General features: G+C 39.6%; 1 protein-coding gene across 1 annotated transcript in view; it reads left to right on the forward strand.

The window, feature by feature from the left end:
* The first annotated feature begins 1,950 nt into the window (after positions 1-1,950).
* The window catches only part of SEMA3B (semaphorin 3B), a 197,593-nt gene continuing 175,851 nt past the window's right edge, over positions 1,951-23,692 (forward strand). The window contains exon 1 of the mRNA XM_053721168.1: positions 1,951-2,250. The gene's annotated coding sequence lies outside the window, so the exon portion shown is untranslated. The remainder of the gene's footprint in view (positions 2,251-23,692) is intronic.

Raw genomic sequence — 23,692 nt, forward strand, 5'->3', positions numbered from 1 at the left:
TATAGGCCAATTTGTCTATAAACAGACCACACAATGTCACATTCGTATATTCGTATGTGTGGCAACGTCTCAGAACAGATTGGCTTCATTTTACGGTTAATTTTTTATGGCATTAAAGGGACATTAAACACTTTGAAATGGTAATATAAAATGATACATCATATATATAAAAACAACTCTACAATATACTTTTATTAATTATTTTGTCCCCTTCTCATGTAATTTCATTATGAAGTTGTGAGCATTTCAGTTCCTGTAAGAAAAGGAAGTGCAGAACACTGTTATATTCCAAACAGACATTGGCTGCTCACTCTAGTGACCTATTTATAACTGTCCCTAATTGGCCACAGCAGATAAGGTAACTGAAATTACAACATGACAGCTCCCATTGTTTTATAGAGACTAAGGGGACAATTTATCAAGCACCGTATGGAGCTTGATGCCCCTTGTTTCCAGCGAGCCGAAACAGAAGTTATGAAGCAGCGGTCTAAAGACCGCTGCTCCATAACTTGTCCGTCTGCTCTGAGGCGGTGGACAGAAATCAACCCGATTGAATACGATTGGGTTGATTGACGCCCCCTGCTAGCAGCCGTGAATCTGCAGGGGGCGACATTGCACAAGCAGTTCACAAGAACTGCTGGTGCAATGATAAATGCCGACAGCGTATGTGCAGCGGACATGATACGATACATTGTATCATGTCCGCTTGCACATTAATAAATATACCCCTATAGGGGCGATTTATCATAGTGCAAGCGGACATGATTCGATGTAGCGGATCATCTCCGTCGTACATCGATATATGCCGACAGCATATGCCAATCGACCGCTAGCAGGGGGTGTCAATCAACCCGATCGTATCCGATCAGGCGGATTGATGTCCGCCGCCTCAGAGGTGGTGTTTGTTTTTAACAACTGGAGGGCTGATTAAAATAAAAAAAAATCCCCCTGACGCGGTCGCGTTTCACATACGCTTCCTCAGGGGATTTTTTGGTATTTTAATTAGCCCTCCAGTTGTTAAAAACAAACATTAGAAGCTCCTGTTGACTTAGTTTAAAAAATATTTTTTAACTATAAAATACTTTTTTGCAGTAGTGTGGTATGCTCTTAGTTTCACTACGAGCGGGTAACATCGGTAATATTGTGTCTGGTCTGAAGGAAAACATTGCAAGCAAGCGTACGATATAAGCTGCACTAGAGATAGCAAATTCATTAACCTCTTACTCAACTGATTGTTGTCAGCATTGGTTACTATTTAACTTATATATATATATATATATATACACTGGTGGAGTGTTTTTAAGTGTGTGTGTGAGCAACAAGCATAACTGTTTTTGCTGTTCTTTTATTAGAAATTAAATTAAAAGTTACATTTAATAAATCAGTATCTAGTATTTACAAACAGTAAATAGAAACAAACGTTCTTTAGCATATCCATTCTTGTGGGATCACTGCTGTTGTTTTTTAATTTAATTATTGCTTAAAGTACTACTATTAGTTTTCACCCATAGATTTATTTGACAAGGTGAACTATTAGGTATATATTACATATATCAATCTTTTTCTCTTTTCTCACATAATTAAAGTCAACTCCAGAGTGGCACTACTGGCCAGAGCTGAACATAGCTGGTGAGCCAATCAGGGGAGGCATACTTGTGTAGTCACCAGTCATGTTCAGCTCAGGGTCAGCAGATCATTGCCTGCAACTTCAGCATCACAACAGTTATAAGAGAGTGCTAATCACTAAGCAGTTCTGTGACTATTACTATCTGAAGTAACACAAGGGTTAATAGCTCATGTGACTTTACTTGTTCCTTCAGGTTAAATTCATGTAGGAAATGCTGATGGGTTGGAGGGGGGGGGGGGACATTATTCCCTCCTCTCTCACCAGGTGTCCACTCTTTGGGGTAAAAAACAAAACAAGAACAAACAAGACAAAGGCCATAAACTTAGACACTGACTCCCACACTGTATTCTACCTCAGGGGATCCCACTACTGGCACCAGTGATTAGCTCTCAGCCTTCCCATTAGCAGGGTGAGCAGCCGGCTGAGCAGGAGTGACCGTTCTGCAACGTCAAAGCTAAAAGTACGAGTTCATGTGTAGCAGCGGTCACACCCATTACCTGCCAGTTACCTCTGCTGTGAATGCTACCTGTGTATGTCTCTCTCGTATGCCACAGATAAGTCACCTCCAATCTCACAGGGTCACATCAGACGACTACAAAGTAACCCACTCACATTACCTGCAGGTAAGTTTCACCCACATTGCACCTTGAAAGCAGCACGTGTGTTGTAGTACTGGGTACAATATTTAGTTTAGGATTATTGCAGAGCTTTACCTGTTCTGTAGTGTTGGAGGATGAACTCAGCTACATTTTTAAAATACCCACTGTCATATTTATTTCTGTGTTGTTTGTCCTAAAATCTGTTCCACTACAACAGGGAGGTACCAGTGACTCTGTCACTCCCATTGCAAGGTGACACTGGCAGACCTTTTGTCACAAGCAGTTGTCATTCCAAAGAAACAGGAAGGAGTTACCATGTCATTTTGTCACATTGGAAGGAATATGGTTGTGGCTAATGTACTAACGACCTCGGCTGTAATTAATCACAGCTCTCCTGAGATCTATTTACATGCTGTTAATTTTATTAATGTGTAACTGATTTACCAAGAGACTGACGCCAACATTAACAGCGTTAATAAAAATAAAAGATTTAACCACAGATAGGAAATCTAGTTTATCCCATGGCCTTGTGTTTCATATTTATTATTTTACTGTATAGCAACTTTAAAGGGACACTCAGGTTTTATTAAATTTTCATGATTCAGATACAGCATGTAATTTTAAACAACTTTCCAATTTACTTCCATTAAAAAAAATGTGCACAGTCTTTTATATTTACACTTTTTTTTTGAGTCACCAGCTCCTACTGAGCATGTGCAAGAACTCAGACTATACGTATATGCATTTGTGATTGGCTGATTGCTATCACATGGTACAGGGGGAGTGGAAATATACATAACTTTGAAATGTGTTAGAAAAGAATCTACTACTTATTTGAAATTCAGAGTAAATGCTATTGTATTGTCTTGTTATCTTGCATTTGTTGATTATGCAAATCTGCTGTGTTTACTGGTCCTTTAACAACATGAGCTCTGTTAGAAATCCTGGGCGATGATATTGTGGGCAAGTTTGGGTAAGAAACAGGTGTCTCATTGGCTTTCTCACAGGGTTTGAAGGATTTTTAGACTTTTTATAGAAGCAAAAGATATGCAGCTTTTTTTGTGAAGCCCACATTTTTTTTCAGTCCTGATTCAGATAGAACATATATTTTTTAAACAACTTTCCAATTTACTTAAATGATTATGTTGCTTCATTCTTCTCGTATCCTTTATTGAAGGTGCAGCAATGCACTGCTGGAACCAGTTAAACACATATGTGAGCAAATGACAAGAGGAATATATGTGCAGGCACCAATCAGTAGCTAGCTCCTCAGCTTTTCAATAAAGGATACCATGAGGACGAAGCAAATTAGATCAAATAAATAAATTGGAAAGTTGTTTAAAATTGAATGTTCTATTTGAGTCTTGAAATAAAATGTTTGTCTTTCATGTCTTTGTAAAAGGAAAGTGTACTCAGATTTTCCCAATGATAAATTTTACCTGCCGGAGTGTATTAAATCGCTTACAAATAATTCATTTACCTTTATTTTGTCACTTGAAATAGCTGCCTGTTGTATGCCCACATCTACTGACTATTTCTGGCTATAGAAAAGTTAAGTAAACAAGAAATCACCAGTGGGAGGGGGGACAGAGAGGTATTAAATATAAATTTTCCATTGTGCTCTAAGTATTGGCCTTTGAGTAAAGAGTAAGAAATAAAATAATAAGGACTTTGTGCATTTATATAGAGAGATATGATAATGAAAAATGATCTCCCTGCAAGATCAGCCCATTTGATTTGGTTGTGCTTTCAATCAGTAGGAAAAAACTATTTCAAAAACTAAAAGTAAATCAATTTCCCGTTAATTTAAAGCTCTGCAGATGGTAAAACAAGTCCGTCGAAAACATTAAGAGGTAGCCAATTTTACAATTCACTGTCCCTTTAAAGGCATATAAAGCTGCATTATGTAAAAACTATAATACACAAGACAATGCTCTAATTGCACTTGTTCTATAACTATTTGTTTAACCCCCACAAAAAGGTTAAACACATAGTTAAAGTCAGCCTTGGACTAGAAATGCACTACTGATCGAAAGCTGAACAAGTTGCCGAGTCAATCATAAGCGACATTTGTGCGTACCCACCAATCACAGTGTTCAGCTCAGCATTGTCACGGCATTGCTTTATAGGAGGTGGCTTTGACTATGTATTTAATCCCTTTGTGGATCCAAACAATAATGTAATAAGAAAATGCTTTAAAAATAATAGTATAGGGACAGTTTAAACTTTTCATTACAAGACATTCCCGTTGTGCTGCTATAAAATAACATATAAGCCAAATCTTAACGTCTTTAAAACAAATCAACATCCATTTTTCTGCAATTATTTATCAATAGCCAAACTCCACCTACCGTTGCCTTATTTGGAGAAGCCAATCTGGGCTTCAGTTTGCAGACAACAAGGCTAGCTGTCATTATGTTAGTATAAATGCATTGTTTAGCAATTGTTATCTGATCAAGCCAGTTAGGTACAGATATGTAGCAGGGTTAGCCTTGATAAGTCAGCAGGTGCATTTCAGGTTCTAAGAATTAGAATATCCTTCATTCAGAGCTAAATTGCATTAAAAAAAGGGGACAAATAAAAGTATATTGCAAAGTTGTTTTATTGCACATAACTAAAGATCTTATATAAATATCTCAAAATCTTTACTGTCCCTTTAATTTCATGGTATTTTTGCAAATTGTAATTTCATATAAATTTTGGGAAAAATATATTTATATTTTTTTTTATAAAATCCCAAACATTTCCGTGCAGTCACACATGAACATTCCGATGACTAAATTACTGTATACATTTCACAGTTTGGAATTGTGATCAGGGCTCTATATTTAAAGGGAGATTAAACATCTTGATTTGGTAATAAAAAATGATAAACTGTATACACGTATATACAAAAAAAAACCTCTATAATATACTTTCATTATTTATTTTGTCCCCTTTTCCTGTAATTCCATTCTGAAATTGTGAGCTTTTCAGTTCCTGTTAGAAATGGAAGTGCAGAACACTTTTATATTCCTCACAGCCATTGGCTGCTCACTCTAATGACCTATTTATAACTGTCCCTTATTGGCCACAGCAGAGAAGGTAACCTAAGTTACAACATGGCAGCTCCCATTGTTTTATAGGCACTAAAACTTTACACTTATTTTGTCAATATTTAAACAGCTAATGAAACTTTAAGAAATACATCTACAGGTTATTCTCAGACTAATCTTTTATTTGACTGCATCATTCTATCTCTAGCATTTATTTAGTGTTTAATGTCCCTTTAACATTTCATGAAATTGCAGAAAATGACTGATTAACTGCGCACAAAAACCTTATTCGTGTGAAAAAAACACTAAATACTGCTCAAAACAAGCAAAAATGTATTTTCAAGAAGTTAATGCTGATGAATAAGGAACATAAATATAATGTGATAGATGGCAAGAAAAGTGTTTTTTTAAATTATTAAAATACTGATGTAAAATTCTCACATTACAAAGTACTGGTGAAGTTAAAGGGACACTGAACCCAAATGTTTTCTTTCATGATTCAGATAGAGCATTAAATTTTAAGCAACTTTCTAATTTACTCCTATTATCATTTTTTATTCGTTCTCTTGCTATCTTTATTTTAAAAGCAGGAATGTAAAGCTTAGCAGCCAGCCCATTTTAGGATCAGGTTAGTGCTTGCTTATTGGAGGCTTACATTTACCCACCAATAAGCAAGCATAACCTAGGTTCTCAACCAAAAATGGGCCATTTCCTATGCATTACATTATTGCTTATTAAATAAAGATAGCAAGAGAACGAAGACAAATTGATAATAGGAGTAAATTAGAAAGTTGCTTAAAATTGCTGCTCTATCTGAATCACGAAAGAAAAAATGTGGGTTTAGTGTCCCTTTAAAGGGACATACAGAACCAATACTAAACGCTGTAATATACTAAAGTGTTATATTATTGCACTATTAATTTACAGAACTCAGTTTTAATCACCCTAAAGTGGTTAAGGGACAGTAAAGTTCAGTTTCAATTCAAATAGAGCAGCAATTTTAAAATACTTTTTAAAGTACTTCTATTATCAAATTTACTTTGTTGTCTTTGTATCCTTTGTTAAAGTGTAAACCGTGAGCTTGAGGTAGCAATAGCCAGCCACTTGTGATGGCTGGTTATTTATCGCGCGCCCGCAAATGGGCAAATTGAATCACTTTCCAGCGGCCGATAAATTAGAGCTCCACTTGTAATCTAGCCCAAAGCGTTTAATAATGCACAGTGAAAATGTTTTGCTGTGTAATTTCATGGCTCATTTCTTTTGCTTTTCCTGTATTTGAAATTCTGTCCCCAGAGAGACTGTAGTGCATTTGAATTCAGAACTCTGACACTGCTACATGCTACGCAGTGACTGGTTAATATGTACAGGTGCAAAGCTATATCTTGATAGAAAAAGACAGTGTGAAATGCTTCTAAACATCTCTATTATATGCAGGTATTTTGCAGTGAGTGCAGTTATTAATTGTTGATACATAGGGATAGATTTACCAAAGGTCGAGCGGACATGATTCGCAACACCTGACCACACGAAATGCTGACAGAATACGCTGTCAGCATTAAGCATTGCACAAGCATTTCTGGTGAAATGCTTGTGCAATGCCGCAACCTGCTCACTTGCGGCCAATTGGCCGCTAGCTTGGGCCATCAATCATCCCGATCAGGGGCACGATCCGATAAAGATCGTAGTTTGCGGCGCAAGCGAGGGAACCCCCGCTGCCCGCAGTTTCAGCTCGCAACTCGAGCTATCCCATATACGGCGCCGTCAGAGGCTAAAGTGCCGTAAGTCTCACAAACCAGCGATGTCCAGAAATCTGCGTAAGCACAAATTTCTGGAGTCGCCAGTGACTTACGGCACTTTAGAAACTGCCGGCGCCTACAAAACCTGACTAAAGTTATAAAATCACCCGTACTGTCTAACACGCCTCCCTAACATAGCCCGGCACGTCTAACCCTCTATCCGCTATCCCCCCTCACTATCCTAACAATAAAAAAATGTATTAACCCCTAAACCGCCGCTCCCAGACCCCACCGCCAGCTATATTAAATCTATAACCCCTAATGTGATCCCCCTACACCGTCGCAAGCTACATTACATACCCCCTAATGTGAGTCCCTTACACCGCCGCCATCTACCTTACCTACCCCCTAAACTGAGCCCCCTACCCCGCCGCCATCTATCTTACCTACCCCCTAAAGTGAGCACCTACCCCGCCACCAGCTACCTTACCTACCCCCTAAACTGAGCCCCCTACCCCGCCGCCATCTATCTTACCTACCCCATAAAGTGAGCACCTACCCCACCGCCATCTATCTTACCTACCCCTGAAGTGAGCCCCTACCCCGCCGCCATCTACCTTACCTACCCCCTAAAGTGAGCCCCTTACACCGCCGCCATCTATTTAAAAAATATTAACCCCTAAGGAGGGAGAGTAGGGAGGAGAGGAGGAGGAAAAGGGAAGGAGAGAAGGGAGGAGAGGAGGAAAAGAAGGGAGGGAGAGAAGAGAGGAGAGGAGGAAAAGAAGGGAGGGAGAGAAGGGAGGAGAGGAGGAAGAAAAGGGAGGGAGAGATACAAATATCTAAACTAAAATACAATAAAATAATCTAAACTAAATTACAAAAACAAACACTAAATTACAAAAAATAAAAAAAAGATTACAAGATTTTTAAGCTAATTACACCTATTCTAAGCCCCTTCATAAAATAATAAAGCCCCCCAAAATAAAAATTTTTCCCTGCCCTATTCTAAATTAAAAAAGTTCAAAGCTCTTTTACTCTTCATCCGATCCGGGCGATGTCCAATGAAGCGGCAGTGAAGTCTTCTTCCATCCGGGCGATGTCTTCAATCAAGCGGCAGTGAAGTCTTCTTCCACCCGGCGATGTCTTCAAGCAAAGCGAATTCCGATTGGCTGATAGGATTCTATCAGCCAATCGGAATTAAGGTAGAAAAATCAGATTGGCTGATTGAATCGGCCAATCAGATTCAAGTTCAATCGGATTGGCTGAACCAATCCTATCAGCCAAACGGAATTTGACGGACGCCATCTTGGATGACGTCATTTAAAGGTACCTCATTCCTCGTTTAGTCTTTGTGCCGGATGGATGCTCCGTGGCGGAGGAGCAAAGAAAGAAGATTGAAGATGCCGCTTTGCTTGAAGACATCGCCGGGTGGAAGAAGACATCGCGGAAGAAGACTTCGGGGGTATGTAATGTAGCTTGCGACGGTGTAGGGGGGTCACATTAGGGGGTTATAAATTTAATATAGCTGGCGGCGGGGTCCGTGTGCGGCGGTTTAGGGGTTAATAACTTTATTAGGGATTGCGGCGGGGGATCGCGGTTGACAGGTAGATAGACATTGCTCATGCGTTAGGTGTTAGGTTTATTTAGCAGCTAGTTTAGGGAGTTACGGGGCTCCAATAGACAGCGTAAGGCTTACTACGGCTGCATTTTGTGGCGAGGTGAAAATGGAGTAAGATTTCTCCATTTTCGCCACGTAAGTCCTTACGCTGTATATTGGATACCAAACTGCGCTGGTTTGGTATACCTGCCTATGGCCCAAAAAACTATGGGTGACGGCAGAAATATACGGGCGTAACTTCTAGGTTACGCCGTATATAGGATACCAAACCAGCGCAAATTTCGGCGTCGCCAGCTTTTGCGGGCGACGCTGCATATCGGATCAGGCCCCAGATTGGGATGTTTTCATTCCGCCACCTAAAATGAGAAGTTAAGGAGCAGCGGTCTTACAAACGCTGCTTCTTAACTTCCATTTCTGGTGGACTAAAAAAGAGGGCTCATTGATGCTGCACCTGCTGCTTAATAAATCGACCCCATACAGTGCATTTACCCCCAATCACATGACTTTAGGGTCTTTATGCTATTACTGGTGTTGCCATTGTTGTGCATAGATTGATATCATTAAAACAGGTCCTGTATAAAACTAGATTTCATTCAGCAAATTTGTACTAATTTCCAAAACCGTATATTGACATTGAGAAAGGTTGCGTAGACAGGGGGATCCCTGCAGTGTTGTAACATATTTGTTCTGTCTGCTCTCCAGTGGCCTTCACTGACGCGCCATTAACCCCTTCCCCACAAGAGTTCTGTGACCCTGAGAAGAGCCTTGAAGACTATTCTCAATTACCCAATGAGAAACTGAGATATTTACTATTAAAGTTTGTAGGGTTTGTCTCAAAAAAACAAACAAACTCCTAAAATGGTTAAAAAATACTAATGGAGAGTTGGAAAAACATAAAATGAAATATAAAGCAGGAAGAGGGGCATAATGGGTAGGATAAGGAAGATTGTGCTATTCTGATAGCTACATATTCTGTGATGGATGTGTAACTTGTCTCTGGTTGTGAAAGGGTTACAACTACATGACCATGAGCTGGTATAGAGAATCATTGGGCAGGGTGTCCTTGTATGAAGGTACTGTGTGTAATAGGGATGGAGATGTGCCTACTCATGCTAAACGTCAGCAGATTATACAGTATGTGACATTAGCTCATCTCATAAGTGACTCTGTATCATAGGGGTGTCCATCAGAAGGTTTGCGGGTCAAACTGTTCCTATTGAGTACTTATGCCCCCCCTCCCCGTTACATGCTAGTTTTAGTTATCTCTTGAGAGGAAGATCCAAGTAATATTTTATATTTTTGTATAAATCTGTAGGTTTATGGTACGTATCTTGCTAAGGAGAGGCTCCTTAAAACAAACCTATATATATTTATCATTTATTTTATTTGAAAGCATTTCTAACACTTTTTCCTGTAACCTAGCCCCTGCGTGCTCTATTGCTCCGTAACATCACATTACAGTAACCCAGCCTCTGAGTGCCTTATTGCTCCGTAACATCTCATTACAGTAACTCAACCCCTGAGTGCCTTATTGCTCCGTAACATCACATTACAGTAACCCAGCCCCTGAGTGCTCTATTGCTCCATAACATCTCATTACAGTAACCCAGCCCCTGAGTGCCTTATTGCTCCGTAACATCTCATTACAGTAACTCAACCCCTGAGTGCCTTATTGCTCCGTAACATCTCATTACAGTAACCCAGCCCCTGAGTGCCTCATTGCCCTGTAACATCTCATTACAGTAACCCAGCCCCTCAGTGCCTTATTACCCTGTAACATCTCATTACAGTAACCCAGCCCCTGATTGCCTTATTACACTGTAACATCTCATTACAGTAACCCAGCCCCTGAGTGCCTCATTGCCCTGTAACATCTCATTACAGTAACCCAGCCCCTGAGTGCCTTATTGCCCTGTAACATCTCATTACAGTAACCCAGCCCCTGAGTGCCTTACTACCCTGTAACATCTCATTACAGTAACCCAGCCCCTGAGTGCCTTATTGCCCTGTAACATTGCATTGTAGTAACCCAGCCCCTGAGTACCTTATTGCCCTGTAACATCTCTTTACAGTAACCCAGCCCCTGAGTGCCTTATTGTCCTGTAACATCTCATTACAGTAACCCAGCCCCTGAGTGCCTTATTGCCCTGTAACATTGCATTGTAGTAACCCAGCCCCTGAGTGCCTTATTGCCCTGTAACATTGCATTGTAGTAACCCAGCCCATGAGTACCTTATTACCCTGTAACATCTCATTACAGTAACCAATCCCCTGAGTGCCTTATTGTCCTGTAATATCTCATTACAGTAACCCAGCCCCTGAGTGCCTTATTACCCTGTAACATCTCATTACAGTAAGCCAGCCCCTGAATGCCTTATTGCCCTGTAACATCTCATTACAGTAACCCAGCTCCTGAGTGCCTTATAGCTCTGTAGCACCTCATTACAGTAACCCAGCCCCTGAGTGCCTTATTGCCCTGTAACATCTCATTACAGTAACCCAGTCCTGAGTGCCTTATTGCCCTGTAACATCTCATTATAGTAACCCAGCCCCTGAGTGCCTTATTGCCCTGTAACGTCTCATTATAGTAACCCAGCCCCTGAGTGCCTTATTACCCTGTAACATCTCATTACAGTAACCCAGCCCCTGAGTGACTTATTACCCTGTAACATCTCATTACAGTTACAAGCCCCTGAGTGCCTTATTGCCCTGTAACATCTCATTACAGTAACCCAGCCCCTGAGTGCCTAATTACCCTGTAACATCTCATTACAGAAACCCAGCCCCCGAGTGCCTTACTACCCTGTAACATCTCATTACAGTTACCCAGCTCCTGAGTGCCTTATTACCCTGTAACATCTCATTACAGTAACCCAGCCCCTGAGTGCCTTACTACCCTGTAACATCTCATTACAGTAACCCAGCTCCTGAGTGCCTTATAGATCTGTAGCACCTCATTACAGTAACCCAGCCCCTGAGTGCCTTATTGCCCTGTAACATCTCATTACAGTAACCCAGTCCTGAGTGCCTTATTGTCCAGTAACATCACATTACAGTAACCCAGCCCCTGAGTGCCTTATTGCCTCTATAATATCTCATTACAATAATACAGCCCCTTAACCCCTTAATGACAACTGACGTACCAGGTACGTCCTGCAAAAACTAGCAGTTAGTGACAATGGACGTACCTGGTACGTCAGTTGTCTAAGAGAGTGCTGGAAGCGATCGCAATCGCTTCCAGCAGCTCTCAGGGTATTGCAGTGATGCCTCGATATTGAGGCATCCTGCAATACCCTTTAAAAAGCATCCGATGCAGAGAGAGCCACTCTGTGGCCCTCTCTGCACCGGTAGCGATGGGCCGTTCGTTGGTGGGTGGGAGCTTACAAGGGAGGAGGGTGGGCGGCCCATCGCTACCCGGCATCCGGTTCCTACAAGTGCATTGTGCTTGTGCACGCCGGATGCCGGGAGCGAGCAGAGGGGGGCCTGCGTGCGTGCGTGCGTGTGTGTGTGTGTGCGAGCGCGCGCGCGCGCGCAGCAAACACTGCCACCAATGAATTTTGTTAAGAGGGAGGGGGGGGGGGGCAGCAAACTGTAAAAAAAATAATACTAATAGGATCTGGTAGGGTTAGGGGGGTGGGGGTACTGGGGGGGGGGGCAGCTACACTACAGAAAAAATGAAAAAAAAAAACATTTAAAAATAAAAAAAAACACACTTTATTTTTTGGGGAAAACTGGGTACTGGCAGACAGCTGCCAGTACCCAAGATGGTGGCATATAGGTAGGTGGGGAGGGTTAGAGAGGTGTTTGGGGGGGATCAGGGAGGTTGGGGGTTAAGGCAGGGGTCCATCACAGCTGAATAATTAAAAAAAAACAAAAACAAAAAAAAAAAACACCTTTTATTTTAGTACTGGCAGACTTTCTGCCAGTACTTAAGATGGCGGGGACAATTGTGGGGTGGGGGAGGGAAGAGAGCTGTCTGGGAGGGATCAGGGGGTGGGATGTGTCAGGTGGGAGGCTAATCTCTACACTAAAGCTAAAATTAACCCTGCAAGCTCTCTACAAGCTACCTAATTAACCCCTTCACTGCTGGGCTTAATACAAGTGTGGTGCGCAGCAGCATTTAGCGGCCTCCTAATTGCCAAAAAGCAACGCCAAAGCCATATATGTCTGCTATTTCTGAACAAAGGAGATCCCAGAGAAGCATTTACAACCATTTGTGCCATAATTGCACAAGCTGTTTGTAAATAATTTAAGTGAGAAACCTAAAATTGTGAAAAATTTCACTTTTTTTTTTATTTGCTCGCATTTGGCGGTGAAATGGTGGCATGAAATATACCAAAATGGGCCTAGATCAATACTTTGGGTTGTCTACTACACTACACTAAAGCTAAAATTAACCCTTCAAGGTCCCTACAAGATACCTAATTAACCCCTTCACTGCTGGGCATAATACACGTGTGGTGCGCAGCTGCATTTAGCGGCCTTCTAATTACCAAAAAGCAACGCCAAAGCCATATATGTCTGCTATTTCTGAACAAAGGGGATCCCAGAGAAGCATTTACAACCATTTGTGCCATAATTGCACAAACTGTTTGTAAATAATTTCAGTGAGAAACCTAAAGTTTGTGACAAAATTTGTGAAAAAGTGAACAATTTTTTTTATTTGCTCGCATTTGGCAGTGAAATGGTGGCATGAAATATACCAAAATGGGCATAAATCAATACTTTGGGTTGTCTTCTAAAAAAAAATATATACATGTCAAGGGATATTCAGGGATTCCGGGCAGATATCAGTGTTCCAATGTAACTAGCGCTAATTTTGAAAAAAAGTGGTTTGGAAATAGCAAAGTTCTACTTGTACTTATTGCCCTATAACTTGCAAAAAAAGCAAACAACATGTAACCATTGGGTATTTCTAAACTCAGGACAAAATTTAGAAACTATTTAGCATGGGTGTTTTTTGGTGGTTGTAGATGTGTAACAGATTTTGGAGGTCAAAGTTAGAAAAAGTGTGTTTTTTTCCATTTTTTCCTCATATTTTATATATTTTTTTATATTAAATTATAAGATATGATGAAAAAAATGGTATCTTTAGAAAGTCCGTTTAATAGCGAGAAAAACGGTATATAATATGTGTGGGTACAGTAAATGAGTAAGAGGAAAATTACAGCTAAACACAAACACTGCAGAAATTTAAAAATAGCCATTGTCATTAAGGGTAAGAAAACTGAAAAATGGTCCGGTCATTAATGGGTTAAAGTGACACTGAACCCAATTTTTTTTTCTTTCTTGATTCAGATAGAGCATGACATTTTAAGCAACTTTCTAATTTACTCCTATTATCAAATTTTCTTCATTCTCTTGGTATCTTTATTTGAAATGCAAGAATGTAAGTTTAGATGCCGGCCCATTTTTAGTGCACAACATGGGCTGTCCTTGCTGATTGGTGGATAAATTCATCCACCAATAAAAAAAAGTGCTGTTCAGAGGTCTGAACCAAAAAAGCTTAGATGCCTTCTTTTTCAACTAAAGATAGCAAGAGAACGAAGAAAAAATGATGATAGGAGTAAATTAGAAAGTTGCTTAACATTGCATGCTCTATCTGAAAGAACAAATTTGGGTTCAGTGTCCCTTTAATACAAATATAATATCTCTTGACAATAACCTATCCCCAAGTACCTTAATGCGCCAGTTATATCTCACTGCTCCTGAGCACCTTATTGCTCCAACCTCTCTCTATTGGCTCAGACCTTCCCATAATACTGCCTTGTAGATCTGTGCAATTCATTCTCCCATCAAGTGCCACAAAATCACATCCCAAGCCAGTGACATCATTACTCCCCATGCCTACTCATAACTATGTTTGGACGAGATGCATTATACTACACAACTGTTAGAGATGACATCTAGCAGAATGTGACAGTGACATCATTACTCCCCATGCCCACACATAACTAATTGTCCCTATGTTTGGATAAGATGAATTATACTACACAACTGTTAGAGATGACATCTAGCAGAATGTGACAGTGACATCATTACTCCCCATGCCCACACGTAACTAATTGTCCCTATGTTTGGATAAGATGAATTATACTACACAACTGTTAGAGATGACATCTAGCAGAATGTGACAGTGACATCATTACTCCCCATGCCCACACGTAACTAATTGTCCCTATGTTTGGATGAGATGCATTATACTACACAACTGTTAGAGATGACATCTAGCAGAATGTGACAGTGACATCATTACTCCCCATGCCCACACATAACTAATTGTCCCTATGTTTGGATAAGATGAATTATACTACACAACTGTTAGAGATGACATCTAGCAGAATGTGACAGTGACATTACTCCCCATGCCCACACGTAACTAATTGTCCCTATGTTTGGATGAGATGCATTATACTACACAACTGTTAGAGATGACATCTAGCAGAATGTGACAGTGACATCATTACTCCCCATGCCCACACGTAACTAATTGTCCCTATGTTTGGATGAGATGCATTATACTACACAACTGTTAGAGATGACATCTAGCAGAATGTGACAGTGACATCATTACTCCCCATGCCCACACATAACTAATTGTCCCTATGTTTGGATAAGATGAATTATACTACACAACTGTTAGAGATGACATCTAGCAGAATGTGACAGTGACATCATTACTCCCCATGCCCACACGTAACTAATTGTCCCTATGTTTGGATGAGATGCATTATACTACACAACTGTTAGAGATGACATCTAGCAGAATGTGACAGTGACATCATTACTCCCCATGCCCACTCATAACTAATTGTCCCTATGTTTGGATGAGATGCATTATACTACACAACTGTTAGAGATGACATCTAGCAGAATGTGACAGTGACATCATTACTCCCCATGCCCACACGTAACTAATTGTCCCTATGTTTGGATGAGATGCATTATACTACACAACTGTTAGAGATGACATCTAGCAGAATGTGACAGTGACATTACTCCCCATGCCCACACGTAACTAATTGTCCCTATGTTTGGATGAGATGCATTATACTACACAACTGTTAGAGATGACATCTAGCAGAATGTGACAGTGACATCATTACTCCCCATGCCCACACGTAACTAATTGTCCCTATGTTTGGATGAGATGCATTATACTACACAACTGTTAGAGATGACATCTAGCAGAATGTGACAGTGACATCATTACTCCCCATGCCCACACGTAACTAATTGTCCCTATGTTTGGATGAGATGCATTATACTACACAACTGTTAGAGATGACATCTAGCAGAATGTGACAGTGACATCATTACTCCCCATGCCCACTCATAACTAATTGTCCCTATGTTTGGATGAGATGCATTATACTACACAACTGTTAGAGATGACATCTAGCAGAATGTGACAGTGACATCATTACTCCCCATGCCCACACGTAACTAATTGTCCCTATGTTTGGATGAGATGCATTATACTACACAACTGTTAGAGATGACATCTAGCAGAATGTGACAGTGACATAATTACTCCCCATGCCCACTCATAACTAATTGTCCCTATGTTTGGATGAGATGCATTATACTACACAACTGTTAGAGATGACATCTAGCAGAATGTGACAGTGACATCATTACTCCCCATGCCCACACGTAACTAATTGTCCCTATGTTTGGATGAGATGCATTATACTACACAACTGTTAGAGATGACATCTAGCAGAATGTGACAGTGACATAATTACTCCCCATGCCCACTCATAACTAATTGTCCCTATGTTTGGATGAGATGCATTATACTACACAACTGTTAGAGATGACATCTAGCAGAATGTGACAGTGACATCATTACTCCCCATGCCCACACGTAACTAATTGTCCCTATGTTTGGATGAGATGCATTATACTACACAACTGTTAGAGATGACATCTAGCAGAATGTGACAGTGACATCATTACTCCCCATGCCCACACGTAACTAATTGTCCCTATGTTTGGATAAGATGCATTATACTACACAACTGTTAGAGATGACATCTAGCAGAATGTGACAGTGACATCATTACTCCCCATGCCCAAACGTAACTAATTGTCCCTGAGTTTGTTGCACAGCTGGTAACTACACAACTGCAGCAGAATGTGACTGTGACATCATGAATATCATCTAATACAAGTGTCACATTAATGACAGCATGTGTCTGTACTGTATTTCTATAGCATGGGGAGAATATAAACTGTCATATGCTGGTTAGATTTAATGGGAAATAAAAGTAAAAAATGAAAATATTGCAATATGTAACAACACTTCATTATAGCCCTAACATTTTTATATAACTATATGTTAAATCCCTGCAAAGGGGTAAGCACATAGTTAAAACAAGCCACAGAGCAGCAATGCACTACTGAGAGATAGCTGGACTCATTTGGTGAATCAATGACAAGAGACATGTATTTGCAGCCACCAATCAGCAGCTAGCTCCCGATAGTGCAGCACTTTTGTATGTTTTGTTTAAAAAGAAAGCAAAGTACAATTGATAATATAAGTAAAATTAAAAGTGTTGTATACTCTGTCTGAAACATGACAGTTTAATTTTCACTTCTATGTCCCTTTAAAGTTACAGTAAAGTCAAAATTAAACTTTGATGATTCAGATAAAGCATGGAATTTTAAACATTTTCCCAATTTACTTCTAATATTTAGTTGGCTTTGTTCTCTTTGTATCCTCTGTTGAAATGCATACCTAGGTAGGTTTGGAAGCAGCAATTCACTACTAAGAGCTTATTGCTGATTGGTGGCTGCACATATTGTCTAACCTGATGTGATCAGCTAGCTCCCAGTAGTGCATTGCTGCTTCTTCAACAAAGGACACTAGACAAACAAATTTGATAATAGTAAATTTAAACATTGTTTAAAACTCTATTTTTATCTAAATCATGAAAGAAACATTGTGGGTTTCATTTCCCCGTGTAAATCTAACCTTGCTACATTGTAGCTTTCAGGCTGACACTATTGAGTGGGGGGATAGCTGCTATGAGAGAGGAAGCTACAGAATGGCACTTGCTACAGGGACAGGGGTGAACCCAGCAATTGCCACTGAGAAAACAGAGGCTGGAAAATCCAAGGCATCAAAAGAATGTTATTTGTAAGAACTGGGGGAGGGCCAGGCATGTGTGAGACAGCTGGAGAGATGGGGGGTGAAGAGAGAGAGAGGAAAATGCTGGGGGGAAAGAACGGAGCGTGAGGCTGGTGGGGGAGAGGCATAAAGTGAGCTGCCGTGAGAGGTGACAGCGCAGTAACCGGGGAAAAGAGAACATTCTGGTGTAAAATAAAATGATTTATGTTGTTAGATCATTTTTATACAAAATTCCTTTCTTTTATTATGTGTTAAACCCTTGTAAAGGGACAGTAAACCTTAATCTTAGACCTTGTTTCTTAACCTGTAGGTAAGGGGTACTCAGTGCCCTGTCATTGTGCAGTGAAGGTAAACATACAGGACCAGATAACAAGTGGTGCGCTCATTTTTTTTTTTGCTAGTGCGCTAACTTCTCTCAAAGTAAAAAAAATATGTGTGCTAACTTCAGGACTTTGGATATCGCAACCTTGCTAACTCCTCCTCCCCATATAGGGTTCACTATAAAAAAGCCTATTAGTTATTGCTCACGCATAAACCCAACACCACTAGATCAAATGCGCTAAATCCAAAAGTGCGTTATGAATACTTTACATTCCTATGTTCTTCACATAGAAGAACATGTTCTTTTTATTTTTAAATATATATATATATATATATATATATATATATATATATATAAATATATATATGTGATTTATTATTTTTATAAAATATATATCAACACCTATATATCTATATACAGAAATATATATTAATAGAGATATGTTGTATAAACATAATATATATATATATATATATAGAGTGAGAGAGAGAGACAGAGAGAAAGAGAGAGAAATGTCTATTTAAAAATAAAAAGATCATTTGATGATGAGAAAATGAATACAAATATTTGACTGCGAAGGGCTCAAAAGTGTGTGTATGTATGTGTATTTATATGTATGTATGTGTGTGTATATGTGTGTATTTATATGTATGTATGTGTGTGTATATGTGTGTATTTATATGTATGTATGTGTGTATTTATATGTATGTATGTGTGTGTATATGTGTGTATTTATATGTATGTATGTGTGTGTATATGTGTGTATTTATATGTATGTATGTGTGTGTATATGTGTGTATTTATATGTATGTATGTGTGTGTATATGTGCATATTTATATGTATGTGTGTTTTTATATTTATAATATGTACAGTATGTGAGTGTGTATATGTGTATATTTATATGTATGTGTGTGTGTATATGTGCATATTTATATGTATGTGTGTGTATATGTGTATATTTATATGTATGTGTGTGTGTATATGTGCATATTTATATGTATGTGTGTGTGTATATGTGTATATTTATATGTATGTGTGTGTATATGTGTATATTTATATGTATGTGTGTGTGTGTATGTGTATATTTATATGTATGTGTGTGTGTATATCTATGTGAAGACAACTGGAATTTAATATATTCATAACTCACTTTAATGTCTATAGGGAGAATAAGTTAGCAGAATCGCAATATCCGAAGTCCTGAAGTTAGCGTGAATCTGACTTCGCTCTTGCGCTTACTTTTTACTTTCAACTGGTAAAATACAGCTGCGTTAAAAAATTTAATTTGAGCAGAGTTAGAGCACAAGTGAAAAATGTAGTTAGTGCGTCACTTGTAATCTTGTCATAGAGAAAGTACCAGGTTTAATGTATAACTGTGAAAATGTGTCACAGAGACATGTGCCTGATATAGGGCCACAGTGATCTCACAAGGAAAACGCCATTATGATATGTGCCAGGTAATGAGTTCTATACACAAGTATGTCACAATGAAATGAGCCTGATAAGCTGCCTAAGGGATGAAGTTAAATGCAGAGATGTGCTAACATGAATATTACTTCCATTATCAGATATAATATTAAAGAACTACATGTGTTTTGTGTATAAGTTGCTTTATTTTTTGCCTTTGTATTCAGTAAAAATGACCGCCAGTATTGAGTTTTAAACACTACCCCACATCAGATCCGAATGTGTTTAGTAATCTATTTTGTTCAGAAGTGTACACGAGCAAGTGGTTTGCTTCTGAGTACACATCAAATATACAGAAATGAAGCAGTGCTTACCCGTCTTCTAGCAGAGAAAGCCGCACAGCATTTCTTCAGCGTGTCTTCGGCGTGTACACACTCTCACCCCCCCCTTATCCAATGACGTCAAGGTCCAGGAGCCATACAGGTGGTGTCTCCGCCCAGGACACACAGCAAGCAACAGCCAAACAAAAATACAGGTAGTACGGCTGCACCGGACACATAGACTATGGGGGGTAGTTATCAAGCCGTCAACCTCAAATACGCTGGAATTCCGCAGCGTATTTGTGGCGAGGCTGATTCGCCTTAGTTATCAAAGGCTCGAGACCGGCAAAAGTAGAATTTTGTGACGTAAGCTTCGATCCGCCGGACACAGTCCGACACAGATCGATTCTTACGTCACTCCAGATGGAATCAGCCAATCAGATTGAGCTCGCATTCTATTGGCTGATCGGAACAGCCAATATATTGCGAGCTCAATCTGATTGGCTGATTCCATCAGTCAATCAGATTTTTCCTATCTTAATTCCGATTGGCTGATAGAATCCTATCAGCCAATCGGAATTGAGGGGACGCCATCTTGGATGACGTCCCTTAAAGGAGCCTTCATTCGTCGTAGTCCGTCGGTGAAGAAGGAGGTTCCGCGTCGGCGGGAGGAAGATTCAAGACCCGGCTTGGAAGATGACATCGCCCGGATAGAAGACCTCTTCAGCGCCTCTTGGAAGATGACATCGCCCGGATCGAAGACTTCTTCAGCGCCGCCTGGATGATGACTTCATCGGATGGAAGATTTCTTCAGCGCCGCTTGGAGGATTAACTTCTTCCGCTCCGGATGTCCACTTCGGTTCCATCGCTGCTCGGCTGAGTGAAGACGACTCAAGGTAGGATGATCTTCAGGGGATTAGTGTTAGGTTTTTGTAAGGGGGGTTTGGGTTAGATTAGGGGTATGTGGGTGGTGGGTTTTAATGTTGGGGGGGGGGTTGTATTTTTCTTTTACAGGCAAAAGAGCTGAACTTTTTAGGGGCATGCCCCCACAAATGGCCCTTTAAGGGCTGGTAAGGTAAAAGAGCTTTGAACTTTATTTAATTTAGAATAGGGTAGGGCATTTTTTTATTTTGGGGGGGTTTGTTATCTTATTAGGGGGCTTAGATTAGGTGTAAGTAGCTTAAAATTGTTGTAATATTTTTAAAATGTTTGTAACTTATTTTTTTATTTTTTGTAACTTAGCTTTTTTTATTTTTTGTACTTTAGTTAGTTTATGTAATTGTATTTAATTGTAGTTATTTGTAGGTAGTTTATTTAATTAATTTAATGATAGTGTAGTATTAGGTTTAGTTGTAACTTAGGTTAGGATTTATTTTACAGGTAATTTTGTATTTCTTTTAGCTAGGTAGTTATTAAATAGTTAATAACTATTTAATAACTATTCTAACTAGCTAAAATAAATACAAAGTTACCTGTAAAATAAATATAAATCCTAAGATAGCTACAATATAATTATTATTTATATTGTAGCTATATTAGGGTTTATTTTACAGGTAAGTATTTAGTTTTAAATAGGAATAATTTATTAAAGTATAGTGTAGTGTTAGGTGTAATTATAACTTAGGTTAGGATTTATTTTACAGGTAAATTTCAGTTTATTTTAGCTAGGTAAGCTATTAAATAGTTAATAACTATTTAATAGCTATTGTACCTAGTTAAAATAAATTGAAAGGTACCTGTAAAATAAAAATAAATCCTAAGATATCTAGAATATAATTATTATTTATATTGTAGCTATATTAGGGTTTATTTTAAAGGTAAGTATTTAGTTTTAAATAGGATTAATTTAGTTAATAATAGAAATATTATTTAGATTTATTTAATTAATATTTAAGTTAGGGGGGCGTTAGGGTTAGGGTTAGACTTAGGTTTAGGGGTTAATAATTTTATTACAGTGGCGGCGGTGTAGTGGGGGGCAGGATAGGGGTTAATAAATTTATTATAGGTGACGACGGTGTAGGGGGGACAGGATAGGGGTTAATAGGTTTAATATAGGTTGCGGCGGGTTCAGGGAGCGGCGGTTTAGGGGTTAAACTATTTATTTAGTTGCGGTGAGGTGCGGGATCAGCAGGATAGGGGTTAATAACTTTATTATAGAGGGCGACGGTGTAGGGGGGGCAGGATAGGGGTTACTAGGTATAATGTAGGTGGCAGCGGTGTCCGGGAGCGGCGGTTTAGGGGTTAATACATTTATAAGAGTTGCGGCAGGGTCTACGAGCGGCGGTTTAGGGGTTAGTAACTTTATTGAGTTGCGGGGGGCTCCTGGGGCGCCGGTATAGGGATAGAACAGTGTAGTTTAGTGTGGGTGCTTAGTGACAGGCTAGCAATAAAGCTGGGAAAAAGCCGAAGAGCAGCGAGATCGGATGAGTGATAACTCTCACAGTCCGCTGCTCATCGCCCCGCGGCTTTTTGACAGCTTTTTTTGATAACTTAGGCGAACGTATTCAAGGTCCGCGGCGGCGAAGGTAGGCGAGCTTAGGCGGGCGTATTGGGCCGGCGAAGTCAGAAAAGTAGACGGCTTGATAACTACCCCCTATTTCTTCAATGTGGATAAAAGTAATTTATTGGGATGCCCTTCTGTTCACTCCGGACCGGGAGTGATCAGTTCATTATCTTGCTTTTTTCTATGTCAGTATTGACTTGTGTTTTTATGCTTATGTCCCAATAAATTACTTTTATCCACATTGAAGAAATAGTCTATGTGTCCGGTGCAGCCGTACTACCTGTATTTGTGTTTGCTTCTGAGTAGCCATACCGCAGTATAAGTTAAATATGAAAAATATAGTAAGGATGATTGGGCAACCATGAAGTACATTTGGAGCAACAATTTGTATTAAAAACTACAGTATTAAACAGATTAACTCTGCAGTGGGATATGGATAAAAGTCAATACTAGGGTAAGTATATATTATTGCACATTCTTAAAACTAAGGATTACTGGCCCTTTAAATAAATAGTCAAAGTGGATACAGCGAGAAAGCCAAATAAGGGGTAGGCATACTTACGTATCTTTCAGTCACTCTCTGCATCCTCACCAGGAGCAGAATTGGGAGTGTAACTTTTGACCACATCTAAAGACCGCTGCTCCGAAACCTGTCCGCCTGCTCTGAGGAGGCGGACAGACATGGCCGCAGTTCAACCCGATTGAATACGATCGGGTTGATTGACACCCCCCCTGCTAGTGGCCAATTGGCCGCGAATCTGCAGGGGACGGTGTATTGCTCTCGCCATTCAGCAAGGTCTGTCGGACATGATCCGCAATGTCGGATCATGTCCGACAGGCCTTTCATAAATAGGCCCCTATGTGTTGATTCATCCCTTTTAGTGTGTATTGATGGTGTTAATAGATGACTTATGTAATTAACCTGTTGTGCTCCAATACAATAGAGATATGTGTGTCTTTTTAAAGGATTTGGAGAGGGGCATTATTGATGCAGCGGCCGTGTGTTTGTTGGGTTATTAATTTAGCAGATTTTTATTAGCGTAAAAGCATTTATTCAATGGATAGGAAAGTCAAGATTAACCTTGCATGATTCAGATAGAGAATGTAATTTTAAGACACTTTTAAATTCACTTCTATTTTCAAATGTGCTTTGTTCTCTTGGTATCCCTTGTTGAAAAAGAATACACACATATCATACACTAGTGGGAGCAAGTTGCTGATTGGTGCCTGCACACATTTGTCTCTTTTGATTGGCTAACTAGATGTGCTCATCTTGCTGCCAGTACTGCAATGATGCTCCTTCAGAAAAGGATAACACGAGAATGAAGCATATTTGATAACAGAAGTAAATTGGAAAGTTCTTTAAAATTGTATGTTCTATCCAAATC

The sequence above is a fragment of the Bombina bombina genome, chromosome 7 (genome assembly GCF_027579735.1).
Source record: "Bombina bombina isolate aBomBom1 chromosome 7, aBomBom1.pri, whole genome shotgun sequence".
NCBI classification, from domain to species: domain Eukaryota; kingdom Metazoa; phylum Chordata; class Amphibia; order Anura; family Bombinatoridae; genus Bombina; species Bombina bombina.